The sequence below is a fragment of the Ailuropoda melanoleuca genome, chromosome 14 (genome assembly GCF_002007445.2).
Source record: "Ailuropoda melanoleuca isolate Jingjing chromosome 14, ASM200744v2, whole genome shotgun sequence".
Lineage (NCBI taxonomy): Eukaryota > Metazoa > Chordata > Mammalia > Carnivora > Ursidae > Ailuropoda > Ailuropoda melanoleuca.
Genome location: NC_048231.1, coordinates 11,857,864 through 11,872,253, shown reverse-complemented (window position 1 = coordinate 11,872,253; position 14,390 = coordinate 11,857,864).

The following is a 14,390-nucleotide window of genomic DNA, read 5'->3' as shown; positions in this document are numbered from 1 at the left end:
GGTGGAACCATATTAGTTGACCTTGCGTCCAGGCTACTGCAGGGAAGGCTGGTGTGTTTGGTAGTGGGGTCTGAAAAGAAACAGTAGCTAGCTGATTAGGGAGAAACATTTCTCTGAAAAATAAGCTTTAAGTTTTCTTCTAATTTTTACCTCATTAACCCTGTGGGGCACAATTCAAAATCAGGAGTATGAGGCCTCAGAACTGTTCTTCAAAGATTGTTTTGGCCATTTGAGATCTCTTGAGATTCCGTGTGAATTTTAGAGTTTATAGTTTTATACTGCCTATATTCTGTGATCTTTTAATGTCTGCAGGATCTGCGGTGGTCCCCATTTTTCCATTCTTGATAGTTATCATTTATCTTTTCTGTCTCTTTTTCTTGACCAGTGTTGCTAATACTCCTTTCATTTTATTAACCTTTTCAAAGAACCATTGTTACTGAAACCCAGATTCGGCTGCCTGTTGCTGAAAAGTCCAATACTGAAGAGACAAGTTTCGATTGGAAAGGAATATGAGCTTTATTCAGGAGGCTGGCCACATGGGGAGAAGGTGGACTCTTGTCCAAAGGCCAGCTCCAAGGTTTCTGCCAAGCCCAAGGATTATTAAAGGGGTTTAGGGCAGTGCAGGGGTCCATAACATTCCTTGATTACATGCAGATTCAATGGCGCCAGCTACAGACATTATCTCGGTGCTTGGAGATTGTGCAGAGGAGTCTGGTTCCTTGGTACCTGGGGGTCTTGCAAGAGGGTCTGGTTTCTGTTTTGTGAGTACAGAAGTGCTCTGCTTTTTCTGGGAAAGGATGCATGATCTATAGATATATCAAGAAAGTTTAGTTAATCACTTGGGCTAAGGGTATCTGTTAAACTTTAAAGACTGCTATGATTTTCCAGAGTGGCCAAGGTGGCTTCACCATGGTTTTGTTGATTTCTCTGTTGTGTGTGTGTTTTTTTTTTTTACTCAGTGAATCATGGTTGTTCATATTTGTAATTGCAGATCTATATCAAACAATATATTTACTCAGGTTAAACTTCTGTTTAATATGTGTGTGTCAGTGAATGTTGTTTTTCCTTTGGTGATTTGGGGGTAGGATGGGATGTTTAGGTACTAAGTCTTCTGGGTGTGATAAAATCCCCATCTCTCTTGGTAGTCAGTCATAGTTACCTGAGGCACAGATTGCCTTGCCTTCAACACTAGTTACTCCCTAGAAACATTTTCTGCCCTTGCTTTCTGCAGCGTCATAATTTCCTTTATTTTTTTATTCATTCATTCATCAGTTTATCCATCTGTCCTTACCTTACTGGCTCTCTGCTTGCTTCATTTCATTTACCTTTGTGAGCTGTTCTTTGTCAGTATCCCCCACTCTTGGTCCCTTTTCTCTGTTCCTTCTACTTTCCACAGGAAGTCTTAACCCTGCTGTGACTTTAGTTGCCATCTGTGTGCTGGAAACTCATAAATGTATATATCTAGATCAGACTTCTCTGCTGAATTTGTGACCAATTATTTACACCCCCAACCCCAATCAGCGCAGGTGAGGGGAGTAACAAGTAACAAGAATAAAGATCCTGAGGGAGGAGTATGCTTTGGCGTGTTAGTGCATCAGCAAGGAAAACAGCTGTAATGGAATGAAAAAATGGCAGAATATGTAGGAGCTAAATCAGAGAGATGAGGAGGGAGAGGCGGGTACTCGTGGCAGGAGGTATATTGGTTAGGACCTTGTAGAACATTCTGTAGACTTCTGTAAATAAGATGGGAGACCATTGGAGGATTCTGAGCAAAGTGATGATAGGATATATGATATGATCTGATACGACTTACATTGTAACAATTCATTCTGTCCCTGTGTGGGAGTTGAGAGATGTGGATAAGATGGAAGCAGAAGACAAGTTAGGAGTCTATGGCAGTAATCAAGGTGGGAGATGATGGTAGCTTTGACCAGTCTGATAATAGTGGGGGTGGTGAGAAGTGATCAGATTCTGTATATATTCTGAAGATTGGATTTGCTGACAGATTGGATGTGTGAGGTATGACACAGAGAGGAATCAAAGATGACTGTAAGATTTTTGTTCTGAGCATCTCAAAGGATAGAACTGTCACTCACTGAGATGAGGAAGACTGGCACAAGCAGGTTTAGGGGTGAGGTTGGGAGGGGGAGATAAAGAACTCAGTTTGAACATATTTATTTTGAGATGCCAGTTAGACATTCAAGTGGTAATGCCAAGTAGTCAGAGGCATGAATCTGGATTTTAAAGAAGTGCCAGTCTGGATATATATATATATAGATAGATAGATAGATATCTATCTATACACACACACACACACAGTCTCATCAGTATATCTATGGTCTTTAATACCATGAAAGGGATGAGATCACCAACAGGATGAGTGTAGAAAAGGGGAAAAAATGTCCATTAAAACACTCCAACATTTAGAGTTGGAGCGGATAAGAAAGAATAGCAATGAAGATGAGAAGTAGCAGCTAGTGAGGTGAACCCCTGAAAGCCAAATGAAGAAAGCAATTTGAGGAGGAGGATGTGATCCACTATCTCGAATGCTGATGATAATTTCCTGCAGATAGTGCACCCTTTGAATGGGATTTGCACATTCTGCCTCCCAGCTTGCTTATTTTTACTTCATGTTCATGTCGCAAATCAAGTGCCTTGTCCTCACAGAAGCCTTTTCTGACTCCCACACCAGTTTATACATTTTCAAAGGCCCTCACTCTCTTTTGGGCGTTCTTCACGTGGTTATACTTAATTATCTGTTTAAAGTCCTCTACTGGACTTTAACTTCCACCAGCAATGTCAGTCTTATTCACTGCTGTCTCCCCAGCATTTCTCATAGGGCCCAACATCAGTAAATATTAATCGAACAAAAGGCTGAATGGATGAACAAAAATGTCCATGTGTACTCTGACTGGCATATTTTAGGATGCCTCAGAAAACTCCACTCTAAAAACCTTGGCCCCATCTGTCCTTTGGAATTTGAGCAACACCACTGTCCTTACCATCCTTACTCTAGGACGGATATTTCACAGGTTTTTACCTGTATTTTACATTCACAACATGCTGTCTCCAATGTTGGCACCAACCTTATAAGCTACTCCTAACCGTGTTGCAGTCAAGGAAGTAAAATTTGGTGGAGCTGAAAGTGTGCTCCAGGTATTATTGCTTCTAAGTGGCAGAACTTCAGTCTAGGCACTGTCTTCTTGACCTTGCAGATTTTTAAACTCTCACTCTTAGCTTAATGACTAAGAGCAAAGCCTCGTCACCTTTTGCCAGCTGTGTCCTTGACTAAGTTATCCAAACCTTCTGTGTTTGATTTTTCCAACTCTAAAATGGGGATAATAGCAATACCAACCTGTCAAGGTCGTGAAAGTTAAATGAGTTAATTAATATTGTTTTAGATTAGAGGTGCCTGGGTGGCTCACTTGGTTAAGTGTCCGTCTCTTGATTTCATCTCAGGTCATTGTCTCAGGGTCATGAGATTGAGCCCTGTATCCTGTTCTGCTCTCAGTGAGGAATCTGCTTGAAATTCTCTCCCTCTCTTTCTGCCTCTCCTCTCCCCACCTCTCTGAAGTAAATAAATCTTTAAAAAAATATTATTTTAGATTAGAACCTGATACTTGGTAAGCATCCCTGCAAGTGTGAGCTATTTTCATTATCACTGTTCTTGCTGAGGTAATTCAGCTGTCCTTACTTTTGAGGACCTTTCTGATCACCTCCCCTCTGCTCCAATAACCATGCTTCCAAGAATTCTGTGCACACTGTCTTCATAGCATTTATCCTGCCAGTGTAATTCTCACATCTATGTACCTAGCTAAGAGGAGGAGAGTCCTCACAATTCTGTAGAGTGTACTTGGCACTACACACACACACACACACACACACACACACACACACACACACACACACACAAAATATGTTTGAAAGGTAATTCATCAGCATCACTACCCAGAAACATCTAACTGGGTGCTAAAGGCAGCTAGGGTCTCCAGGCTTTCTTTCTAGCAGGATAGTAACTATAACATTTGGCCTATATATTATTTGTATTTTAGACTACAATTTTCCTTACCAGATTCCTTTGTAAAATAATTCACTGGAAATTTTTTCATGAAAAAATTACCTGCTTTCATGAAAACCATGAAAACAGAGAGCAGATTTTCCTTGCTTTCCTTTGACTCCATGACTTTTGCCTTTTTATGTCTCTTTATAAAGGATTTTTGTTGGTCTCTTTTCCGGCTATTTTGTGTATTTGTCCCATTCTTTCTTCTGATTTCCTGTACCATTTCTCCTTCAGATATGACAAAGGGAGCCTGTACCATTTAATGTTTTGTCTCCATGATTATGCCACACAGTTGTTCCCTTATGCCTGGTTAGAGGAGGTAGCCACAGTGTTAATACGATGAAAGCATTGGGACACATTTTCAGGGTTTCCTCCTGAGTGTCACCGTACTTTAAATGGAAGGAACTGAGTACTTACAATGGAAAGGCAAAAAACATTTAATTTCAGAAGTTAACTGACTATCAATCTTTTAATTAAACATAAAGAACCAAGAAAATTTGCCTTTGATCAGACTTTCTAAATTAGTGAACTGTGGGTCATTGGACAACGATTGGACAATGACCGTGCAGTGGCTTCCCTTTCCAAAGATGTTTTTCTTGGAACCAGTGAGTATTTTGTAATCCTGCTATTTCTTTTTTTAAGTTTTAAGGATATTTTCTTGAGTAGGGTCTCTATTAAAAATAGTATTCTGATAAAAGCATAAGCTATAGAGGCAGGGAAAAAGAGTTTGAGTAGAATTACTGTGTCAAGAATTATTAATAGTGGGTGAAGGGGTCTGCCTCTTGGAGCTAGGCCACTGTCTGAGCTTCCTCCATAGCTTGTAAACTCACACTAGGGAGAAGCCCACCCATAGGTGCTGTGGTAGTTTTTCATTGTTGCATACTTCTCCCTTATGACATTTTTCTAATTTGCAGTTATAGTTGAGGATCAAATGATTGACGAGGCTCCTTCTTAAACATATCTTATGTCTTGTCTTGCCTAGACCACGAAAGATGCCATCTTTTACTTGTCCAATATCAGCTATATCCCTCCCAAAGTTGTAGTTGGTTCCCCAACACTTGGTACCATTAACATATCTCAATTATGGCATTGTGTTGTTTAAGATGGGGAATTGTTTCTACATTCTCACACTGCACTCTCCCACACAAAATATTTGAAGGCAGGCATGTTTTATATGTTATAAACCTTGTATACCATGATGGCCAAAATGATCTCCTTGCATATTAATTGTTTTATAGCAGCTCGGAGGCATTCCTTGCTGTTTGGCCAAAATATATTGACAGACATTGTTTATTGTGACTCTTGCACATTTTGTGTTAACAGTAGGCACTGTTACCACAAGGCATCCTCAGGGCATCACCTTGAGCTTCCACTGCACCACTTAAGAAGGTCACACTCACTGATATGTGCTCTACAGAGCTTTCTGGGAGAAGCAAACTTATATTTTATATAGCAAGGCCCAAAAGCCAAGACTGCCCAAGGTTTCATTTTACAATTGGAGCCACAGCAAGGATCCTTTCTGCACCGACGTTCTGACCTGCAGTTAGACTCTTCATCATCTTCCACTACCTTGTTACTGCATTGTTCCAATGGGATAACATTTCAAGAAGCAGGTGTATCTGTCAGATAGACTCCCCTGTGGTTAATGAGGTTAAAATAACTTCCATAATTGCAGTTGCTAAAAGCACTGGTGTTGTATTATGGGCACTCACAATGCAGTGTTTTTTCCTGCATAAACCTAATTCCTTTACATGAGACATAACAAGATTATGGCCCAGTTGGTGAGCAAATGACTATTATAAAATAGAAGCGATCCTCTTTGAAGAATTTACAAACTGCTGCCCCCAAATGACAGTAGCATACTCCTGAGATCTAAACCAATCCAAATACATTAGAAAAATCCTAGCCCACAAAAAGATGCCCAGAATCATGTGGCAAAGGAGGATAAAGATGAACACTTTTCCAGTCACTGAAACTGTCAAGGAGTTGACTTGTTCAACATTGATAAATTTGCCTGGTTCCAAATCTCAACCCCAATTAAAGAAACATGAAGGCCTACATGTGGACAGATGGGAATCTGCTAAATTGATCACATTTAATATATCTTCTGTTGCCTTTGAGACATTTCTGTTCGAGTAATTGAAACTACGGTTGTCCACCACTATAACCAACCTCACAAAGGGCCAGTGTGGGTCTATCAGCCATGGGAACTTCAGGGCAGTTGTGAATTCTCTGCCTTGAATGCCAGCTTCTGATGTTGTCATCTCGGTAAGCTGCATTTCATGGCTATGAATTGAGTCTCATTGCTACCTGTCATATACAATTAGCTTTCAAATGTGGTAGAGTGCCTTATGGTCATTTATCTATCGAAATCCCTCGCAAGGTCCCTAAACAGGTCCTGAGGACAGTCAGGGACCTCCAGGGGGCTCTTCAACATAACCATGATGACAGCAGTCATCCTGGATGAAGAACTGATCTGTGTGGAGGGCGCACAGCTCTGTGTGGGGGAATACTGGCAGGTTCTGAAAACCAAGTGCTTCTTAGGCTATAGACAAAGGACAAGGGTATTAACCTCCAAGAGCAGGCTGTAGGTGATCCCCTAAGGGACAGGTGGAAGGATCAGCCAGTGCTGCAGGCTCAGGGTCCTTCTGCGGAGTTACCACTCGGGCTGGGCCCAAGCACGTTGGATTTCTTCTAGAAAGACTAAGAGGGTGTTGCTGCTTTTTGTTAAACTCTTAGGGTAAATGTTAAATAGGGTGTGTGTGTGTGAGAGAGAGAGAGAGTGAATTCTCTAATACAGTGTATTTTTTCTACCTCGTTACTTTTATTTTTATTTTTTAATTTTTTAAAAGATTTTATTTATTTATTTGAGAGAGAGAGCACAAGCAGGGAGAGCAGCAGAGGAAGAGGGAAAAGCAGACTTCCTGCTGAGCGGGGAGCCTGATGCGGGGCTTGATCCCAGGACCCCAAGATCACGACCTGAGCCAAAGGTAGATGCTTAACCAATGGAGCCATCCAGGCACCCATCACCTCGTTACTTTTCAATTTTATTTAAAAAAAACCCCAACAGTTTTATTGCAGTTTATCTGACCTACAACAGACTGCACATATTTAACTTGTGTGTTTAAGTGTTAACAAGTGTATACACTTGTGAAATCATCACCACAATCAATATAGTGAACATATGTGCCACCCCCAAAAGTTTCCTTCTGTCCCTCAGTAATTCTTCCTTTCGGAATACTATTGATCTGCTCTTGCCAGTATAGGTTAGTTAATATAAAACTCGTCTAGAGGTAGGCAGTATGTAGGCAGTATGTACTCTTTTCTTGGCTTCTTTGACTCAGACTGATGACTTAGGAATTATCTATGTGTTTGTGCACATTAATAGTTCACTCCTTTTTATTGTCGCATAGTATTCCATTGTATGTATATACCATAATTTGGTTATCCATTCCCCTGTTAATGAACATTTGGTTTGTCCCAGTTTGGAACTATTACAAATGAAGCTGCTGTGAACCTTCATGCACAAATCTTTATGTGGGCCTGAGCTTTCTTTCTCTTGGGTAAAAATTTAATGAGTAGAATGACTGGATCATATAATAAGTGGATGTTTAACTTTTTAAGAAACTGCAGGACTGTTTTCCAAAGTGGTTGTACCATTTTACTTTTCCATCAGCAGTGTTTAAGATTTCCAGTCCCATCAGTTGGCATGGCCAGTATTTTTTCTTTTGACCATTCAAATAAGTATATAATAGTAGCACATTGTGGCTTTACTTTGCATTTTTCTTATGACTAGTGATGTTGAGTGTCTTCTCCTGTGCTGCTTATTGTCTTTGTATCTTCTTTAAGTGTATTTTCAGATCTTTTGTCCATTTCTTGAGGGGTTGTTTCTTACTGAGTTTTGAAGTTCTTATATATTCTGAATAGTCCTTTATAAAGCACATACATACTTTGCAAACATTTTATTCCAGTCTGTGCCTTGTCTCTTCATTCTCTTAAAGTTTATTGAAGAGAATTTTGTAGTTTTGATGAAGTTCAATTTATTTTGTTATTTTTATGAATATTGTGTATTCTCCACCATATCTAATAAATCTTAGCTTAACCCTTGGTTTAAAAGATTTCCTCTATGTTTTCTTCTAGAAGTTTTATAGTTTTTGTTTTACATGCTAGTCCATGATCCATTTTGGATTACCTTTTTATGTGGTGCAAGGTACTGAATAAAGTACTTCTTTTGTTTTTCATTCAGTTGTCCCAGCACCATTGGTTAAAAAGACTGTCCTTTCTTCAGGGATTTGCCTTTGCAGTTTTGTCAAATATCAGTTGTCCATATTTGTATGGGTCTAGTTCTCTTCTCTCTGTCCTTGTCTGTTGATCTGTTTGCCTGTTGTTACACAAATACCCCACTATCTTGAGTGTGTTCCTTTATAATAAGTTTTGAAATCAGGTAGTGGTAGTCCTCCAGCTTCTTTTTCAAAGTTAGTTTGGCTATTTTAGATCCTTTGCATTTTTAGGTAAATTTTAGAATAAGTATGTCAAGGTCTGCTGGAAAAATGTTGGATTTTATTGATCATTTTGGAGAAAATTGACATCTTGATGTTAATTATTCAGATCAATGAATAAGGTCTCTCCACTTTTTTTAGGCTATTGTTAATTTCTCTCAGTGATATTTTGTAGTTTTCAGTTATAGATCTTTCACGACTTTTGTCAGAATTATTGCTAAGTACTAAATATGCTTTGTTGCTGTGTAATAGTATTCTTTAATAAATATCACTTCCAATTGCTCGTTGTTAGTATATAAAATAAAATGGTTGTATATTCATCTTGTATCCTTTGAGCTTGCTAAGCTAATTTATTAGTTCTAGTAGCTGCTTTTTTTGTAAATTCCATCAGATTTCTACATAAAGATCTAGAAGTATCATCTATAAATAAAGATAATTTTAGATCTTCCTTTCTAATCTGGATGCCATGTATTTCTCTTTTTTACCTGATTGCACTGGCCAAAATCTTTAGTAGTGTGGTGTTGAATAGAAGTTGTGAGAGTAGACATTCTTTTCTTGTTCCTGATCTTGGGGTGGGGGAAGATACTTTGTCTTTTACCTTTAAAAGCTACCATTAGCTGTAGATGTTTTTCCATGGATTCCCTTATCATGTTGAAAAGTTATTTATATTGCCAGTTTTTTGAAAGTTATTATGAATGGATATTGGATTTTGTCAAATGACTTTCCTGATCTTTTGATGTGATCATATGATGATTCATTTTTGGTTTGTTAATATGGTAACTTACAGTGAATTTCAAATCAGTCCTGTATTCATAGGAAAAACTTCATTTCGTCATGATATATTATACTTGAATTCAGTTGCTAAACTTTCCTTAGGATTTTGCCATCTATGTTCATGAGGGACATTGGTCTGAATTTTTTTTTTAGTAATGTTTTTATCTAGTTTTCACATGAGGGTAATGCTGGCTATGAGGAACAACTTGGGACATATTCCCTCCCCTTCATTTTTCTTGGAGTTTGTATAGAATTATCTTTTCTTCCTTATATTTTTGGTAGTATTCAGAAGTGAAATCAGTGTGGCCCTGGAGTTTTCTTTGTGGGAAAGTTTTAAATTATAAATTCGATTTCTTTAAAAGATACAGGGCTATTTAGACTATTCATTTCTTGTATAAACTTTGATAGTTTGTGTCTTTCAAGAAATGCATCCATTTCATCCCTAAGTTGTCTAATTTATACACATGAAGTTGTTTGGGGCTCCTAGGTGACTTAGTTGGTTGACCATCCAACTCTTGATTTTGGCTCAGGTCATGATCTCAGGGTCATGGGATTGAGCCCCCCTGCCCCCATCATGCTGTGCACTCGGTGGGGAATCTGCTGGAGATTCTCTCTCTCCCTTGCCCTCTGCCCCTTTCCTGCCCTCTTGCTCTCTCGCTCTCTAAAATAATATATCTTTTTAAAAAACAAACTTGTTTATAATTATCACTTATTATCCTTTTAATAACCATAGAATCTGTGGCATTGTCCTTTAAGCATTCTTCATATTGGTAATTTTTTTCTTTTTTTTTCTTTTTTTTTCCCCCTGATCAGTATGATGAGAGGTAGGTGAATACTATTGCTTTTCTCACAAAGTCAGCTTTGGTTTTCCTCTCATTTTTTTTTGTTTGTTTTCTATGTCATTGATTTAGATTCTGATCTTTATTATTTTCTGTCATCTGTTTACTTTCGGTTTGACTTTTTCTAATTCTTTGAGGTGGAAGTTGAAATAATCAATTTAAGATCTTTTACTTCTTTTTTGAGATATAATTGACATATTGCATTAGTTGGAAGTGTAGAACATAATAAATTGATATATGCATATATTGTAAAATAATTACTACAGTAAGTTTTGTTAGCATCCTTCATAGCACATAGCTAGAAATGTTTTTTCTTGTGACGAGAACTTTTAAGATATACCCTTTTAGCAACTTTCACTTGTGCAACACAGTATTGTTAACTACAGCTACTATCCTGTACATTACATCCCCAGGACTATTTTGTCTTGTAACTGGAAGTTTATACCTTTTGATCTTTACCCATTTCACCCACCCCCACCAATCTGTTCTCTGTATCAATGAGTTTCTTTTAGATCCACATATAAGTGAGATCATACTATATTTATCTTTCTCTGTCTGACTTACCCCGGAATAAATCTCACTTGATAATGATGTATTAACCTTTTAATGTCTTGTTGAATTCAGTTTGCTAATCTTTTGTTGAGTACTTTTCTGTTTATGTTTATCAGAGATATTTTCTTTTCTTGTAGTGTCCTTGTTTGGTTATGGTACTGGGTAATGCTGGCCTTGTATAATGACTTTGGAAATGTTCCTTCTCTTCTGTTTTTGGAAGACCTCCAGAAGGATTGATATTCTTCAAATATTTGGTAGAATTCACCAGTCAAGACATTTGGTCCTGGGCCTTTCTTTGTTGGGAGGTTTTTGATTACTTATTCAATCTTCTTACTAGTAATTGGTCTGTTCAGATTTTCTATTTCTTCATGATTCAGTGTTGGCAAGTTGTATATTTCTAGGAATTAACCCATTTCTTTTAGATTTTCCAATTTGTTGGTATATATTGTTCATAGTAATCTATTATGATCCTTTGTATTTCTGTGGTGTCAGTTGTAACATCTCCCCTTTCATTTCTAGTTTTACTTATTTGAGTCCTCCTTTTGTTCTTGGTGAGTCTAGCTAAAAGTTTGTTTTATGTTTTCAAAAAACCAGCTTTTCATTCCATTCATCTTTTCTGTTGTCTTTTTAGTTTGTGTTTCACTTATTTCTGCTCTGGTCTTTGTTATTCCCTTCTTTCTGCTGACTTTGGGCTTAGTTTGTTGTTGTTGTTGTTGTTGTGTTTCTAGTTCCTTGAGGTGGAAATTGTGGTTGTTTAAGATTTTCCTTGTTTCTTTTTTTTTTTTAAGATTTTATTTATTTATTTGACAGAGATAGAGACAGCCAGTGAGAGAGGGAACACAAGCAGGGGGAGTGGGAGAGGAAGAAGCAGGCTGCCAGCAGAGGAGCCTGACGTGAGGCTCGATCCCATAACACTGGGATCACGCCCTGAGCCGAAGGCAGACGCCTAACTGCTGTGCCACCCAGGCGCCCCTCCTTGTTTCTTTTTTTAAGTAGGTGCAGGGCTTGAACTCACAACTCTGAGATCAAGACCTGAGCTGAGATCAAGAGTTGGATGCTAAACAACTGAGCCACTCAAGCATTGATTTTTTCTTGTTTCTTACTGCAGGCATTTATTGCTATGACCCTCCATCTTAGAACTGCTTTTGCAGCATCCCATGTGTTTTGGCATATTTTGTTTGGCATATGTTTTATTTCCATTTTCATTAGTCTCAAGGTATTTTTTTTATTTTTCGTTTGATTTCTTCTTTGACTCATACGTTGTTCAGTAGCATGTTGTTTAATCTCCACATATTTGTGATTTTTCTACTTTTCTTCTTGTAATTGATTTCTGCTTTCATACAGCAGTGGTTGGAAAAGATGGTTGGTATGATTGCAATCTTAAATTTATTAAGACTGATATTTTGTGCCTAACATAGGATTTATCCTGGAGAATGTTACATGTGCTCTGAGAAGAATGTGTGTTCTTCTGCTTTTGGAGGAATGTTCTGTTACTGTCTGTTAAACCCATCTGGTCTAATGGTAGTTTCAGCCCGATGTTTCTTAATGATTTTCTGTCTTAGTGATCTATCCATTTATGGAAGTGTGGTCTTGAAGTCGCCCACTATTACTGTATTGCTTTCTGTTTCTCTCTTCCTTTTTCTTTTTTCTTTTCTTTTCTTTTTTCTTTCTTTTATTATTTAAGTTAGTCACCATACAGTACATCATTAGTTTTTGATGTAGTGTTCCATGATTCACTGTTTGCTTATAACACCCAGTGCTCATCACAACACGTGCCCTCCTTAATACCCATCACTGGGCTAACCCATCCCCCCATCACCCTCCCCTCTGAAACCCTCAGTTGTTTCTCAGAGTCCATAATCTCTCATGGTTCATCGCCTCCTCTGATTTCCCCCCTTCAGTTTTCCCTTCTTTCTCCTAATGTCCTCCATGCTATTCCTTATGTTCCATATATGAGTGAAACCATATGATAATTGTCTTTCTCTACTTGACTTACTTCACGTAGCATAATATCCTCCAGTTCCATCCATGTCGATACAAATGGTGGGTATTCATCCTTTCTGATGGTTGAGTAATGTTCCATTGTATATATGAGCTACGTCTTCTTTATGCATTCACCTGTTGAACGGCATCTTGGCTCTTTCCACAGTTTGGCTATTGTGCACATTGGTGCTATGAACATTGGGGTGCATATGTCCCTTCTTTTCACTACCCCTGTATCTTTGGGGTAAATACAGTAGTGCAATTGATGGGTCATAGGGTATCTCTATTTTTAACTTTTTGAGGAAACTACATACTGTTTTCCAAAGTGGCTGTACCAACTTGCATTCCCACCAACAGTGTAAGAGGGTTCCCCTTTCTCCACATCCTTGCCAACATTTGTTGTTTCCTGCCTTGTTAATGTTTGCCATTCAAACTGGTGTAAGGTGGTATCTCATTGTAGTTTTGATTTGAATTTCCCTGATGGCTAATGGTATTGCATACTTTTTCATGTGTCTGTTATCCATTTGTATGTCTTCTTTGGAGGAAGTGTCTGTTATGTCTTCTGCGCATTTTCTCACTAGATTATTTGTTTTTTGGGTGTGGAGTTTGAGAATTTCTTTATAGATCTTGGATACCAGCCCTTTATCTGTAATGTCATTTGCAAATATCTTCTCCCATTCCATGGGTTGCATCTTAGTTTTTAGGACTGTTTCCTTTGCTGTGCAGAAGCTTTTTATCTTGATAAAGTCCCAAAAGTTCATTTTTGCTTTTATTTCCCTGGCCTTTGAAGATGTGTCTTGCAAGAAGTTGCTGTGGCCAGTGTCAAAGAGGTTACTGCCTATGTATCCCTCTGGGATTTTAACGGATTCCTTTTCTTACATTGAGGTCTTTCATCCATTTAGAGTTTATCTTTGTGTATGGTGTTAGAGAATGGTCCAGGTTCATTCTCCTGCCCAATTTTCGGCTGCCTAATTTTCCCAGCACAATTATTGAAGAGACTGTCCTTTTTCCATTGGATATTCTTTACCTGCTTTGTCAACAATTAGCTGACCATAGATTTGAGGGTCCATTTCTGGGTTCTCTATTCTGTTCCATTGATCTGTGTGTCTGTGTTTGTGCCTATACCTTGCTGTCTCGGTGGTCACAGCTTTGTAATAAAGTATGAAGTCAGACAATGTGATGCACCCAGCTGTGTTTTTCTTTTTCAACATTCCCTTGGTGATTTGGGGTCTTTTCTGGTTCTATACAAATTTTAGGGTTCTTTGTTCCAGCTCTTTGAAAAATGCCAATGGTATATTGATAGGGATGGCATTGACAGTGTAGATTACTCTAGGCAGCATAGACATTTTAACAACGTCTTATTCTTCCAATCCATGAGCATGGAATGTTTTTCCATCTTTTTATGTCTTCCTCAATTTCTTTCATAAGTGTTCTGTAGTAGTTTGGCTCTTTCTTATCAAGGTAAACATACACTGGACTATACACTCAGCGATCCCACTTCGAAATGTTTCTCCAAGTGCATGGAGAACATAGGTCCATACAAAGACCTGTATGCAGATGCTCACAGCAGCTTTGTTCGTAATAGCCCCAAACTGGAAACAACCCAAATGCGCATCAACGGTGAATGAGTCAACAAACAGTGGTCTAGCCACACGATGGACTGCTACTCAGCAATAAGGAGGA